Here is a 14,799-nt window from a genome sequence, read left to right on the forward strand (position 1 = left end):
CATTATTTACATATCTGTGTCTTGTGAAATTCACGGTGAAATATTGGAAGTAGAATGGGTGACACCCCATGTGCACATACCTAGAAATGAACAAGTATATCCATACATATAAATACATATGTATTTATTTATTTATAAAACTATAATTGTTGATGAATGAATGTATTGTTGTACATATAAATACACATATCACATGCCCAGGTTCACTTTAAATATATTTGTATTCTTGAAAAGTTTTCTAATTTGTATAAGTAAAAGAATTTCAAATGCTCAGAGCCCTTTTAAAAAGAGATTCTGTTTATGTCCCCATCTATCCCTGTATTTTCATATTCTAAGATTGTTAAAAAATTAATTTGCCTTGTATCTGTATTTCTTTAAATCTGTGTACAAAATATATGAAAAATATATGACATTCAATAATGAATTAAAGATATATAGGTTGTTGGTATGCCTATGGATAACTCAAATAACTATAATATGATCATTTAAAATTGAAAATGTACTTCATCTAAAACATTGAAATAAAATGAATGACTATTCATTATTCTTTTGGACAATCACTTCTCCTCTTTGGTTCAACAGTCCTAAACCAAATATCTATTTCAACCCTAGGAATGATCCCAATGGAAAAACTAATTAACAGTAGTGTAACAATATGAGGATATGTATTTGCTCCCAGAGAAAGCAAGAAATTTCAGCTTTCAGGGTCCAAATACAGATCTAACCATTAAGAGTATCCTTAGGTGAAACCCCTAGACCAGATGTCATCGAGTATTCTCTCATTATTTTTTTCTTGTTTTAGAAGCGTTCGCATGTTGCTAGTACTATTCAAACTTCAAAATAACTATCACTCCATAGACAGATTTTGGATTTTTGTTGTTGCTTTCAAGCTCGTATGGAGAGAAGTTCCATGTTACCTGATGAAAGTACTGCTGGGACATATCCAAACGGTAAAAAGATAAGTTCTTACAAAAATAAAAAAAAAAAATGAAAGTCTGACTAAAGCTATCGTTGCATCAGTGGACAAGTAAAAATATATTTGAGAATTTATTTCAAAGTTTGGCCATTACATTTAATACAGAAGTGCCAGAAGCCAATCCCAGGGAAAAGGAAATAGATTATAACAGTAATCATTAAATATCCTTGTATAATTATCATTAACCAGTCTTTGCCTTTCCTGTATAAAGCATTATCTTTGCTAATATGATACAGTCCCCATCAAAAGTAAATAAATACCATTCACAATGTCATACTGCATATGACAGTTATTTAATGGATAACAACAAAGTCTCAACTAACAAAGTCTCAACTTCACAGTGGTCAAAAGGATGGTATCCTCCACAATTTCAGATTTCTTGAGAATAGATGATGCCTAAAAGGAAATTTTAATGTGAGCAACTTGAGGGCAAGAGCCAAATCTATCAATTCATCTTATGTTGTTTAAGAGTAATCACTGCAAACATAATAGTGATTAACACAGGCTTCATGATCATAAATATACATGCATACAGTATACATGTCTACTTGTGAGCCATTCTAAGACTTTATCGAAACATAATTGTCTGATCTTAATTATGAACTCACATATCAGCCTTCCAAAGCTGTACCATATTTGTAGGGAAATGTGAAGAAGGAAAATGGTGACAACAAAAGAGGGTTTCAGTATAAAATAATAATTTAACAATAAGCATTAAAGCCTCTAAACATTAAACTTCTACAATACACTGTCATGAATTGGGAATGGTAATTTCTCATTGCATCCAAGAAGCAAGATTTATCGCTGCCATTGTCAATATTATTTTAGTTTTTGGAAGATGGAGAGGTAGAGGAAAGAGGAAAGAGAGGGTTGGGGAGTGAATGTTCACTGAACATTTAACTAGTTTCAAAACAAGTCTTTTGCAAGGACTTATTCACCATTGCCCTAACTCTTTGACCTTGGTAGGACAAGAAGACAAATACATAAATAAAAGATTCCAGAATGATGAAATTAGAGCTGATGAACTTTTAAACATTTCAGTAAATTTTGAGAGTTAATGAGCTTTTAAACAATTCAGTAAATCTTTAAACATTTTTTCTCTCCTTTGTAGACAACTGAATTAATCAATCAAGATGCAGTTTTTGTAGGTTGGATAGAGTTGAGTTTTAAATTTATATGTAAAAACTGAAGTTTATGTCTGTGAAATGTCATTGTCAAGTTTGCTAGTCATTTCTGTCAAGGAAGAGTCCCTGTCAACCTAGTCTCGTCCATGTTTAAAGACAGAATTCTATGTTATAAACTTCAGAATCCTCCCAGTTTGATTCACTCACTTGTTTATATGACTTGAAGAGTTTCAAATATCCTTTGACATCTTTCACTCCTATCTTTCTCAATATTTACTAGCCTTCTAAAAGCTCTAAAAGGAGTTGTTTTTTTTAAACCTGGAGTCCAAATGAAAACCACCTAACTGAAGCAAACCAAACCAGAAATTCTCACATGCTAATTCAATGGAGGATTTAAAAATGGCACAAAAACTACCCAAGGAGTTAAACTTTCTGTAAGGGAAATTCAAAAATGAAATAAGCTAAGCAAAGAGAGAGAAAAAAGAATCATACAGCTCCCAATGAATTAAGTATCCTTGCATGCAAATTCTTCTATTTTCACAATACTTCGCTGCAGGATTTGATAGTTAAACATGTGCCCTGCTAGGAACTGCTTTCATCATTTGTCTACGTATTTTATTGTCTGTCAGTGTTAAATCCAGAAACCACTTCAGCATCATCCCCATGTCTTCAGATTGTTATCATTTAAATTTTTGATGTGAAGTAATTAGATCAGAGCAATACACCAGAAGAGGAATACACACACACACACACACACACACACACATACACACACACACACATGTATATACATATATATATACTGTACATATATATGTGCACATACACATTATATATATGTGTGTGTGTGTGTGTGCACGCACATGTGTGAATAGGAAGTGGCACTGAGCATATTACAGTTGTGGGCAGGGAGAGATTTATTTATAAGTTGAAATGAGTTCATTTAAGTTAAAAGAAGGGATGAACACCAGGAATGGTTTGATGATTATGTCAGGCTAACTATTTGCACTGTGATCCCAGACAGCAATTTGAGTCTACATTTTTAAAGATTAGGAAAGTGAAATGTGAACACCTGAACATTGCACACATATGAGTGGCTAAAACTGCAACAGCTGCTCCTGTCAAAACTCAGTAAAGCGCAATTTTACAAACCTGTTGCCAATCTCCCTCTCGTGTGCTCTCAGGTCATGCAGATGATACATTATAAATATGATTGTTGGAGGACTGGTTGCCCAGCAATGTCGATATCACTGTGTGACCTCATTAATGAGCCAACCCGATAAAGAGTTGTTGAAATGTAAAGATTTCTCTGGAGCTCAAAGAACAAAGTTAATCATGTAATAAAATAACTCAGATCTCAAAGGTGCAATACAGAATATTAAGTTGATTACATATAGCTTATCTCTTTAGAAAAAACACATTGCTCACACATCCATATGTCCATAATAACTAGCACATAAAGTAGATGAACATAACCTATGCTCTTGAAGCAAGTATATTACTCCCATACAGGGATGAATTTCCTAAACTAAGTCAAGTGTTGGTGTCATTGGAGCCCCCGAACTAAAAAAGTTAAAACCTACTACTGTACTGAACCTAACACAGTGGCCAGTGAATGATTATGGCTTATTAAAATGATGGTAAATAAGTCTATACATTCTGAATAGAAACACATCAAGACATGCATTTCAGGTCACAGTTTGAGATCAAGTTGCCAGCTGTGAATACTAAGCTCATGGAAATGCAAATACTCACGGATGCTTTCTCTTTAGGAAAGATTTAGTAGATGTTCTTTAATTTAATTGCAGGTTTTCTTATAAAATTACTTATTTGCAGGTAGACTAAGATGAAGATAAATATACACAGCACTTCTACATGAGGCAGGCATTGCATTAAAAAGTAATCATTGTTAAAGGGTGTTCGCCTGTAATGATGTCACAAACGGATAAATCTTAGCTGTGTCTTACCTGTCGTGGCAGAGTCTGTCTTGATAGTGTTTGGTCTGCTTGTAAAAGCTGCAAAATTTTTACCAGTCAGAAAACAAGGGGGGGTGTTTGAACTTCCAGTTCTGAGCAGAGCTGAAGGGCTCTATGGTTAAGTAATAGATTGCCTCCTCAAAGTAGCTCTGACCATAGTATTAATGGGGAATAGTTACAATCACTGCTGGAAAGCTTGCTGATGCAGCTCCTTCTGCCTCCTGCCTTTGCAAAGAGACCTAATGTATGAATGAGCCAGAGAGCATCCTTCTCTCCCTCTCTTGCGTGCTCTCTCCCTCTCTACTCTCTATCTCTCTGTGTCTCTTCTCTTCCTCTCTCTCTCTCTCTCTCTCTCTCTCTCTCTCTCTCTCTCTCTCTCTCTCTCTCTGTTATCATTCGCCTTATCCTGCATACAGTGGAAGAGGACCGGCTGGCAGGCAACCGTGCAGTTCTCCCACCCCCCACCCCCTGCTGAGCCACATGAATGTGTTGTGAATAAAGACAAAGCCTGAACCAGTGCACCACATCACTCCCTAGAAAAGAGCTGCAAGGATATGCTATGCTGCTCCTCTGCAGGCAAGCAGGGAGACGAGGAGACAGACTTACCTTCCTTGCTTTGCTTGCTACAGAGCTGCACCTATAAGTTTGCCTCAACTATTTCTTTCTCCAGTAGAGTACTATGTTTTGATTTGTTTTGTTTTGTGATGTATTTCTCTTCTTAATTCCTCAAACACTTAGAACAAAAAGTTTTTTTTGTTTCATTAACTTTCAATTTACAGAAAACAGTTAACTCTTTAGCCTGTTGCCAAATGTGCCTGCCTGGTCTGTCATTTGGAAAGACTGTACTATGTTAGTTCCCCAAAATTTGAGTGCAGCTCATAGAGTGGAAAGCAAACCAAACTCAAAGTTATAAGATCTGATTTCCAGTACTCCAGGCTTTACCATTTACTAGCTATATAACCTTAGGTAAGTTATTTCCCTTACTCTTGGCCTCAGTTTCCCTGTCTGTAAAACCAAGAGAATGAGCTAGATGAGATTTATATTCCCCTTCAGTTAGTTATAGCATTCAATGAGTTTGTGGGGCTTTTTTGCTTGTTTTGCTCATGCATTTGTTTTTGATATATGTTTAGCGAGGTTGAGGCTTCCTTCTCTCTGGTCTAAGGAAGTCACCTGGCACCGTAGACTGAAGGCAAAAGTATCACATAGGTGAACAAAAGAGAGTGAGTTTCAACCCCAAGTGAAGCTGATGAAGCCTGTGAACTACAAGCTTGGCAGCAGAGGAGAGAAACAGCACACAAAGATCTAACATAGCTCCCCATTGTAAATGGTCCATAGGTCTGATAATACAATTTGATTTTGATCTTCAACGTAAAGCAACTCAAACTAAGCCACCCCCAAATACGACTCTGTCTGTGGGCGAACTTCTACTGATGATCACCTCCAGGTGCTTGCCAGCAGGTTGTTACTGAAAATCAATGCAAAATGAAGGTAAATGTTCCTGGTAGAACTGAACCTAAAGGAACCTTTCACACACTGGCATATTTTAGAGGAAAACAACTTGCCTGGCTGGTCCTCCTGGAGTTACTCTAAGCAGCTCAATAAGTACAGAAGTCTAAATCCCATAGGTCAGGCCATGCAATTAGAGATATAAGCAAACACAGGTCACATTTGGGACATCTGAGCAAGCATGTGAAAATGTGTGTGTGTGTGTGTGTTTGTGTGTGTGTGTAGAAATGATGAAAATGGAGAGTAGTAAAGATTAATTTGTTTGTTTTTCTTTGTCCTATCACCAATAATAGACTCCAGTTCTATTCTGGATCACTTCCTATCTGTCAAAATATTTATTCTCATTCTCCTTTGTTGACTCTTCATCCCTTTTCCAACACCCTAATGTGGGTATTTCCTAAGGGTCTGTTCTGGGTTCTCTTTTCTTTACCATTCTCTCTTTTCACAATTACAATCAATCCCTGTCTTCACAGAATCACAGGAATAGAATTTGAGAATTATGAAGGACTTCAGTGGCTGTGTAGGTCAACCCATAGAAGAAAGACTAAACTCTAGCTCCCTGCCATTGTCTTCTAAATCTTTATCTCCATCCCCAATCATCTTCTAAGCACTAGATTTGAAGTTCCAGCTGCCCATAAGATTGTGCTCCTATGTGTCCCAACTCCTCAAACTATATTCCAGATGTAACTCATTCTCTTTCCTCCTAACCTGCTTATTCTTTTGATTTCTCTCTGTTTCTATCTCTCTATATCTCTGTCTCTATCTCTCTGTGCCTCTGTCTTTGTCTTACCAACACTTACCTGGTTTTTTATGTTTATAACCTGAGAGTTATTTTTGGTTCTTTTTTTTTTCTCCTTCACCTGTCATATCAACCAGGCCTCACAGAACATTTCAAAAATCTCTTCTTTGTCAAACTTTCTCTTTCTTACCACTCTTACCATCAGGCTATCATTACCATTAACCTCAACTACTAAAATGGCATCCCAAGAGGTCTTTCAATCTCTCCAAACTCCATTAATTCATTCTTTACACTCTTGTTGGAACAATATTTCTTATACATAGATATGGCCTTGTCATTTCTCTGCTCAAAGATATCCGGTGTGTCTCTATTATCTACTGAGTGAAGTACAGACTCCTCTGCCTGGTCTTCAATCTGGTATTGCACTGCCTTTTCATCCTCACTGCATATTACAACCATTCTGTTGGAACTGAAGTACTCTCTGGAATCTAGAAAGAGTCTTTATGTTTGCCTCTGAGCTCTTACTCAATGTATTCTCTATGCTTTATACTTCTGCCTTTTATTTGTCTGTCTTTGACTCTCTGTCTCTCTCTCTCTCTTTCTCTGTCTTTCTGTCTCTCTGCCTTTCTCTGTCTCTGTCTTTCTGTCTCTGACTCTTTGTCCTTGACTCGGGGTCTCTATCTCTGTTCCTCTGTCTTTCTGTCTCTTTATCTCTCTCTGTCTTTCTCTGTCTCTATCTCTCTGCGTCTTTTTCTCTCTGTGTGACTGTCTCTGACTCTCTCTGTGTGTCTCTCTGTGTGTCTGTCTCGATCTCTCTGTCATTGTCTCTATGTCTCTGACTCTGTACCTCTGTCTCTGTAGTTCTGTCTGTCTGTCTCTCTCTCTGTCTCTTTACCTCTCTGTCTCAGGTTTTCTCTATGTCTCTGACTCTGTATCTCTGTCTCTGTAGTTCTGTCTGTCTGTCTCTCTGGCTCTGGCTTTATCTGTCTCTCTGTCTCTTTCTGTCTCTCTCTCTGTCTTTCTCTGTCTCTCTCTGTGACTGTCTCTCTGCCTCTGCCTCTCTCTTTGTCTCTTTCTCTGTGTCTCTCTCTATCTCTGTCTCTGTGTCTCTGTGTCTCTGCCTCTCTCTGTCTTTGTGTCTGACTCTGTGTCCCTGTCTCTGTAGTTCTGTCTTTCTGTCTCTCTCCTTCTCTGTCTCTTTACCTCTCTGTCTCAGTTTTTCTCTGTCTCTCTGACTGTATCTCTGTCTCTGTGGTTCTGTCTGTCTTTCTCTCTGTCTCTCTCTCTGTTTCTATGTCTATCTCTCTCTCCTTGTCTCTCTGTCTCTGTCTTTCTCTGTCTGTCTGTCTTTCTGTCTGTCTCTCTGTGTCTTTCTCTGTCTCTCTCTGAGACCATCTCTCTGTCTGCTTCTGCCTCTCTCTGTCTCTCTGTGTCTCTCTCTATCTTTGTGCCTCTCCCTCTCTTTCTCTGTCTTTGTGTCCAACTCTATGTCTCTGTCTCTCTGTCTGTCTCTCCATCTCTCTGCTCTCTCTCTCTCTGTCCTCCCTTTTGAAGTTGTCCCTATCTTCTAAAGCCCAACTCAAACATCAATACCGGGAAGATTTCCCTGTTTCTTCTAATCAGTAATAATCTTTCTTCCCATTCATATCTCACAGACCACTTTCTTCCTTTTTTTTTTTTTTTGGTTGGACCTGTGGTTTCATTAGTATAAGGAAACTCCCTCTGTCAATGCAAATCAATAACAACAGCTCAGCAATTTATAGTCTTAGTTAGAGAACGTGAAGTGACTTGCTCAGTCATATTGACAGTGTCTGTGTCAGATGATGTGTCAGCCTGAATTTTCTTGATTCCCAGGCCAGTTATCTATCTACTACACCACATTACTTCTAAAAAAAAAGTTACACCTTTATTATGTACTTACCACACAGTGTTTTGTATTGTAAACAATTCAGTTCATTTCAATACAAGTATATACTCATTAGATATTAAAATTATTTGTATCTGCGTTATATATCTCCCTCATCATCTAGCATAGTATTCTGCAGGAGTAGTAGTTTAAAGTATTTTTTTATTTGAATTGAATCGAATTGATGAGTTTTAGTGTGCTATTAGAAGTGCCATTGGATATTTCAAAAAGTTCAAAAGACCTGGCATCAACTTTCAAATCTTTCCCCTGCTGTGAGTCTTTGAGCAGCTACTTACCTTTTCTGTGACTATTTCTTCATCAGCAAAATGAGGGGATTGCACTGGAATGACCTCAAAAGTACCCTCCAGATCTTGCTTTATGATTCACACAGGAATGAACAAATTAATGAATACAATAGTACTTTGTAAACCATGTGTCATTGTGTAAATATGTGAAATAGTAAATGAGAAATATCTTAAAATTGCTTATTACATGCCAAGTACTATGCTAAGTACTTGGTATTCAAAGAGAAAAGCAAGACATGCCCTCCAGAAACTTACATTCTAATTCAGTGGGGGGTGGGGATAGTGCAGTGGTTGTCAAGGAAGAGAATTATAGTTTGGAAAGTCATAAAGATGACAGGTAGAATAATAGAAAATAGGCATCTTTGTTCCAGAGGCAGTGGTAGCTGTTTAGATTACAATTCTCAGAATCTGAGGTGGAAAGAGGAATGAGGAAGGGTGATCATGGCAGTTGGGAAGAAAACCACCTAGTGGAGATAATACTGCTTAATCTCAAGAAGTGCTGAGCTGAGTGGGGACACTAGTGTGATGGAATTTATCTTTGAACTTCTTGAATTTTGATGAGTTGATCATTTAAACACACTTTATGCCCTGCTCTCTTCTCTTCCACTGGATCGCCAGATGTCAATATATCTCCTTAGTACCATATGTACTATATTTCTGAAATGCCTTCACTTCATTTGCTTTCTCAATATATAATCTCCTTTCAGAACAGTCAAACCCCAGCCTCAATGTGAGTCTAACATGAAATTGTAATATCTGTTTCAGTGCCACAGGCTATGCAAGAAGTCAAACACATTTACTCATCTCTTTCTACAGCTATACTTTTTTTTTTAAAGGTTTCAAATGAGTAAATCACTTGTATGAAAAGCCCTGTGAAGTCCTGCCCTTCAGTTCCACGAAACAGCTTCTCCTTTCTCTGAAGAAACTTGGAATATGCGTAATGTGTATTTAAAGAGTATCCTAAAAGTTTTAGTTCAGTTTTAAGTTTTAATAGTTTTAAATTGCATTAAGATTTTTAGGACACCTGGTATCATCCATAGAACCAATTCTACTTGGTCAGCAGTACGTAGGAAATACAAGAATTCATGCAAATACTGTATTACCATTCCAGAATACATTTCTTTCAGAAGTACCAACTGTGGGACCCTAATCATGTGAAATAATATTCTTGCTTATAATTTTTAGGTAATTCAAGACTATCTTACAGGTTTATCCCAGTCCTCCTGCACTCAGTCAGAACTGCTTTGCTAGTCAAATTAGTGAATGATGACCCAAAAACAGACAATTAGGACAACAGAATAGACTAATAAGTGTACGTTAGTCATGCCTACTGAAAAGGGCAATCCCAGCTCAAAATAATGTTTAGCGAATTAATTCCTAATACTGTACAGGGAAAACCCATTAAATCATTGACATTGTGTTTTCAGGCAGCACATAAAGCTTCCATATAAAAATGATATTTATAATCATACATTGGTGATTTCTTTTTGTTTGAATATAATATTAGGTAAATGCTAATGTACGTGGCAGGAAGGGAGGTCAAGAGAAAAGAAAAGGGTGGAGTCAAGGATTAATGAAATTAGTACAGGACCTGGTCAGAGAAAATTAGACAATGTTGAAGCTGAAATACACCTTTGAGGCTCTATTCCCCTCATTTTATTGAAGAGAGTTCTGGGAACCAGAGTGAAGTTAAAGTAACTTCACTAACATCACACATGAAGTTTCTGGAATAGTAAAGACTAGAACGCGGTCTGCAGACTCCTATTCCACTCTTCTTTACAAGACATCACATTGCTTCTTGGTAGTTCTTTCATACCATGTCCTGATAGATATAATGTGGAGGCTGGGGGAGGAGGGTTTTGTTAGTATAAGAATTGCCCATGCAGTCCATTTAGATAGTGCTAATTAGCTCAAAGTTCTCCCTTCTAGTGACAGACATCTCATTACATCACAGGGCAGGCCATTTTTACCTTTAGGAGTTCTAGTTTTAGAAAGTGTTTCCTTGTATAGAGCCGAAATTTGCTTTCTTACTATAATTTCTACCTTTCTACTCCCCTCTAGAGCTACATAAAATAAGTTTAATCTCTCTACTTCCAAAGAGTCTTTCAAGTGTGTTCAGCTCATCAGAAGTATCCTATGAACACTATCACCATAATACTGGGAAAACAAATAAATGTCATAATTCTATTTAAAAATTCATTAAAAACTTCTGTGTACATCATTCTTAGTCACAAGGATTGTAAATTCTGTTTGATAATGAACTTCATTACTGTGATCTTCATCAATTCATATCAACATCCTTTTATTTTGATACATAACTAACCAACAATATGATTGTACAAATCCACTCAGTTCTGGGACCTTGTGAGAGACAATGTGATATGGTGGAAAGCTCCACTGCTTTAGATTCAGAAGACCTGAGTTTAAATCCTAAGTCTGTCACTTATTCACTGACCTCAAGCAAGTCAATTTGCCCTTCAGAGTCTTATGTTCCTCATCTATACATGGACTGAGTTAGATTGGATAAACCTCTACAATCCTTAAATCTATGGTTCTATGGAAACAACTGCATCATTGGCTCATCTCACCAAATCTTTGCCCTCTTGGTCAGATTATGTACAGTGCTAGAGAACCCTTTCACTAAGACAGTTTATATGCCTGTTATGCTTGCTATGCATTCTTATGGTTTCATATTCACTTTTAAAGCTGAGCTCATGTGAGATGTTGATACTTACAATGCCAGAAATGATATTTCAGTGCAAGTAATAGATTAACATCAATAATGTAGTTTCACCACTATCAATGCTATTCCCATTGCATTTGTATTTTATTTTATTTTGTGTTTAATGACATATTGACATAACACTCTATCAGCTTCTCAAAGGATAGGCTCACCTTGCCATGAGACTCCCTGATTTATTATCTTTCTGTGAGTATAGTTAGGGCAAGATGATGTTTAGGTAGTAGAATTCAGGGAAAGTATTCAGGATTGTCCTATTGTTTGGACGAAGGTTTAGCTTTTTTCAGATTTTCGTCATAAACATAAAACAATTACTATGCAGGGCTTTGATCGTTCCTTGATGTATACCACTTCCAATACTTTCTGATTTTAAGTCCTTTAGAGCAGTGGTCTCAAATTTAAACAGAAAAAGGTGGGGCACTAAAGATCCTCTTAGGCCCTATATTGACTTAGAAAACCACATATTAACATTATCTATGTTCCATTGTAATTTATTTTGTTAAATATTTTCCAATTAAATTTAATCAGGTTTGGGAGGCATTTAGGAATACTACCCAGCAATGTGCTGGCTTACATGGGGGTTAGTGTTTGACATCTCTGCTTTATTATATCCTACCTTTCCAGATTGACTGAAAATTACTTCACTTCACATGCTTTATGTTCAAACCAAGTTGGCTAGACACAGGATTCTGTCTCTCATCTCTATGCCTTTATATTCCTGGATCATTCTCATTTTTCACTTATGGCTCTTAGAATCTTTAGTTTCCTGCAAAACACAGCTCAGGTGTCATCTACAGGAGGCCTTTCCTGACACCTCCATCATCCCCTTTCCCACACTCAAAAATTCTCTTTACATCTTGAATAACTTTGTATCTGTGTACATATTATTTTCCCCCAATAGAACATAAATTTCTTGAGGGCAGGGGCTGTTCCATTTTTTTTCTTTGCTTCCCTAGCACCTAACATAAAACATACTTGGCATTCAAATAAATGTTTGTTGAATGATTTAATTGCATTCTTTCATATGTATTTCCAGAATTCCATCATCAATACATAAAAGCTCCTAGATGTCAGTCTCCAGGGTTTATTAAGATGTCTCTAGGTGGTTGAATCTGTACAGTTTCCCACGTCAGTAATGTCATCAGAAATCATTTCTTCTTGCCTTGTTATATTCTCAAATGCTTCTAAGTAATAAGAAACAAACAAAAAAAATTACTCTTTTAAAAAAAAATCGCTTCATTAGTATGGTGAAGAGTTGGATGAAAAGAATTGGATGGTATAAAGTCAATTATAAGATGTCCAGGTATGCTACCATTATATGATTTTAAAATCAAAATTTATTTTATATAGTATACTAACATTCTTAGTAAGACTGCTTTTAAGCAATAATAAAGCAAAGATTATGTCTCATCTATAATTATAATTTCTTCCAGAACGTAGCATGGTGGGCTGCATGTAGTCAGTGCTTAATAAGCATTTGTCAAATAATTACTGACTGAAATAACTCATGAGTTTGACTCATATGTGTGACATAGAACTGAATTTGAATCAGGAAGCCCTGGGTTTAAATTCTGCCTCTGATATTTAGATTATGTGATTATTCTTGGGTAAGTTACTTAAACTCTTGAGGCCATAGTAATCTCATTTTTAATATGATAGCATTGGATTTGATGACCTCTAAGGTCCGTTCCAGTTTTAGATCTATGGTCCCAGGATAATGCAGTACCCTGATTTTAATGGTCAACTCAATTTGTCCTTGCAGCTGAAGAAAAACAAACTATATTCCTGGGATAGAAGTGTGGGTTAAATTTGCATTCAAATTCTAGAAGCATGTAGGTGTTAATTGTTGTATTGGCATTCTTGACTGGGTGGTCAAGAAGAATAGCAAGCAAGATCTTGCCAGAAATAGAAAGTGTGAAAAGCTGGCATGACTAAAGATGACTGCATTTTTTGGTTACACTGTAAACCTTGATTTTCTAGAATCCAAATAACCCAAATCCTCGATTAATTGTGATATGTCGTCTGCACTTAGCTTTTAATAGGAAGAGGCAAATGACATTTCTTTAATCAGAGGATTTATTTTTTAAATGATTTTCAGGACATGTCCTGAAGACATTGCAGATTCCAAGCCCTTTCTCTTCTTCTTTCTTTAACTCTAGCAAGGGTTTAGACCTTTTTATTTTATCTTTTAAGTTTTCTTTCTTTTTTTTTGTTGTGGACTCTTTGGGCAGTATAGTGAATCCCTTGGAAGAAAATGTTTTAGGGGCAGCTAGATGGTACAGTTGATAGAGCACTGACCCTGGAGTCAGGAGGACCTGAGTTCAAATCTGGCCTCAGACACATGATACTCACTAGCTGTGTGACCCTGGGCAAGTCACTTAACCCCAATTACCTCACCAAAAAAAAATGTTTTAAAATATAGGAAAGAAAATGGAATTAAAAAGAAAATGAAGTATATTGTGATAATTATAAAATTATATATTTGAAAACGAATTCATAGACTTCAACTTAAGAACCAGTGACCGATCTCTTTTTCAATGGCAACATGGACCTTGATGACACTTAAGCAATGAAAATTCTACCATTATCGAAAAATATCTAATTATGAAAACTAGATGACATAGTTAAGCTTTAAAGGAAACAAATATATTTTATTTGTTACCTATTTATTTGCTTATTCATTCTTTTATTTATTATTTAGTTATCTATTTGCTTACTGATTGAGGAAGTGCAACAGCCATTCCTTGGCTTGATACCAATGCAGATCAGCCTGGAAGATATAATTTCTTCCATTTTTCTAGGAAGGGCCAATTTGTCACTCCTTAGACAGCCTAGTGACCCTCCACTCCTGGGAGCTCACCACATTGGTGCTGGACCTAATGCAGATACATCTAATTAGCATTTACCCTATTGTAGCTGAGAATTCCTGAATTCAAGCTACCCACTAGCCTCCTAGTCCTAGCAGCAGGAAATGCAGGGTTCTACCATCATGTGCAGCTGAATACATTTGTGAGTATGCAAATCTTCAATATAAAAGGTTAAAAGAAGTCAGGGTGTACTCACAATTTTCAATTGTTTCTTAATTCAGTTAGCTAGATTTTATATTATTTAAGCAGTCTGGTAATTCAGAGTTTTCCTTTCTGTTCCTGATTCCTCTTAATGTGATATCCATTATCTTCCTTACCTCTTGGCTTATGAGAAGGGAGAACATTTTTACAAACATTTATAAAAAGAAATTCATTAATATTTGGGGAGAAGTTTACCAAGGAGGGAATCTTTTGTCTCTTGATTGAAATCATCTTAGTGACAACCAAAAACAATTGCTGACAAATATTGAATGATAGTCATAGACAGATATAGATTAAGATATACATTTATATATAGAGAGAGAGAGAGAAATGGAGATCTACAGATCTATCTATCTATATATATATAATGCATAATTAGATAGATAGATAGCTAAGGAAGATAGATAGATAGATAGATAGATAGATAGATAGATAGATAGATAGATAGATAGATAGATA

The sequence above is a fragment of the Vombatus ursinus genome, unplaced genomic scaffold (genome assembly GCF_900497805.2).
Source record: "Vombatus ursinus unplaced genomic scaffold, bare-nosed wombat genome assembly UNPS02014863.1, whole genome shotgun sequence".
Classification (NCBI taxonomy): Eukaryota; Metazoa; Chordata; class Mammalia; order Diprotodontia; family Vombatidae; genus Vombatus; species Vombatus ursinus.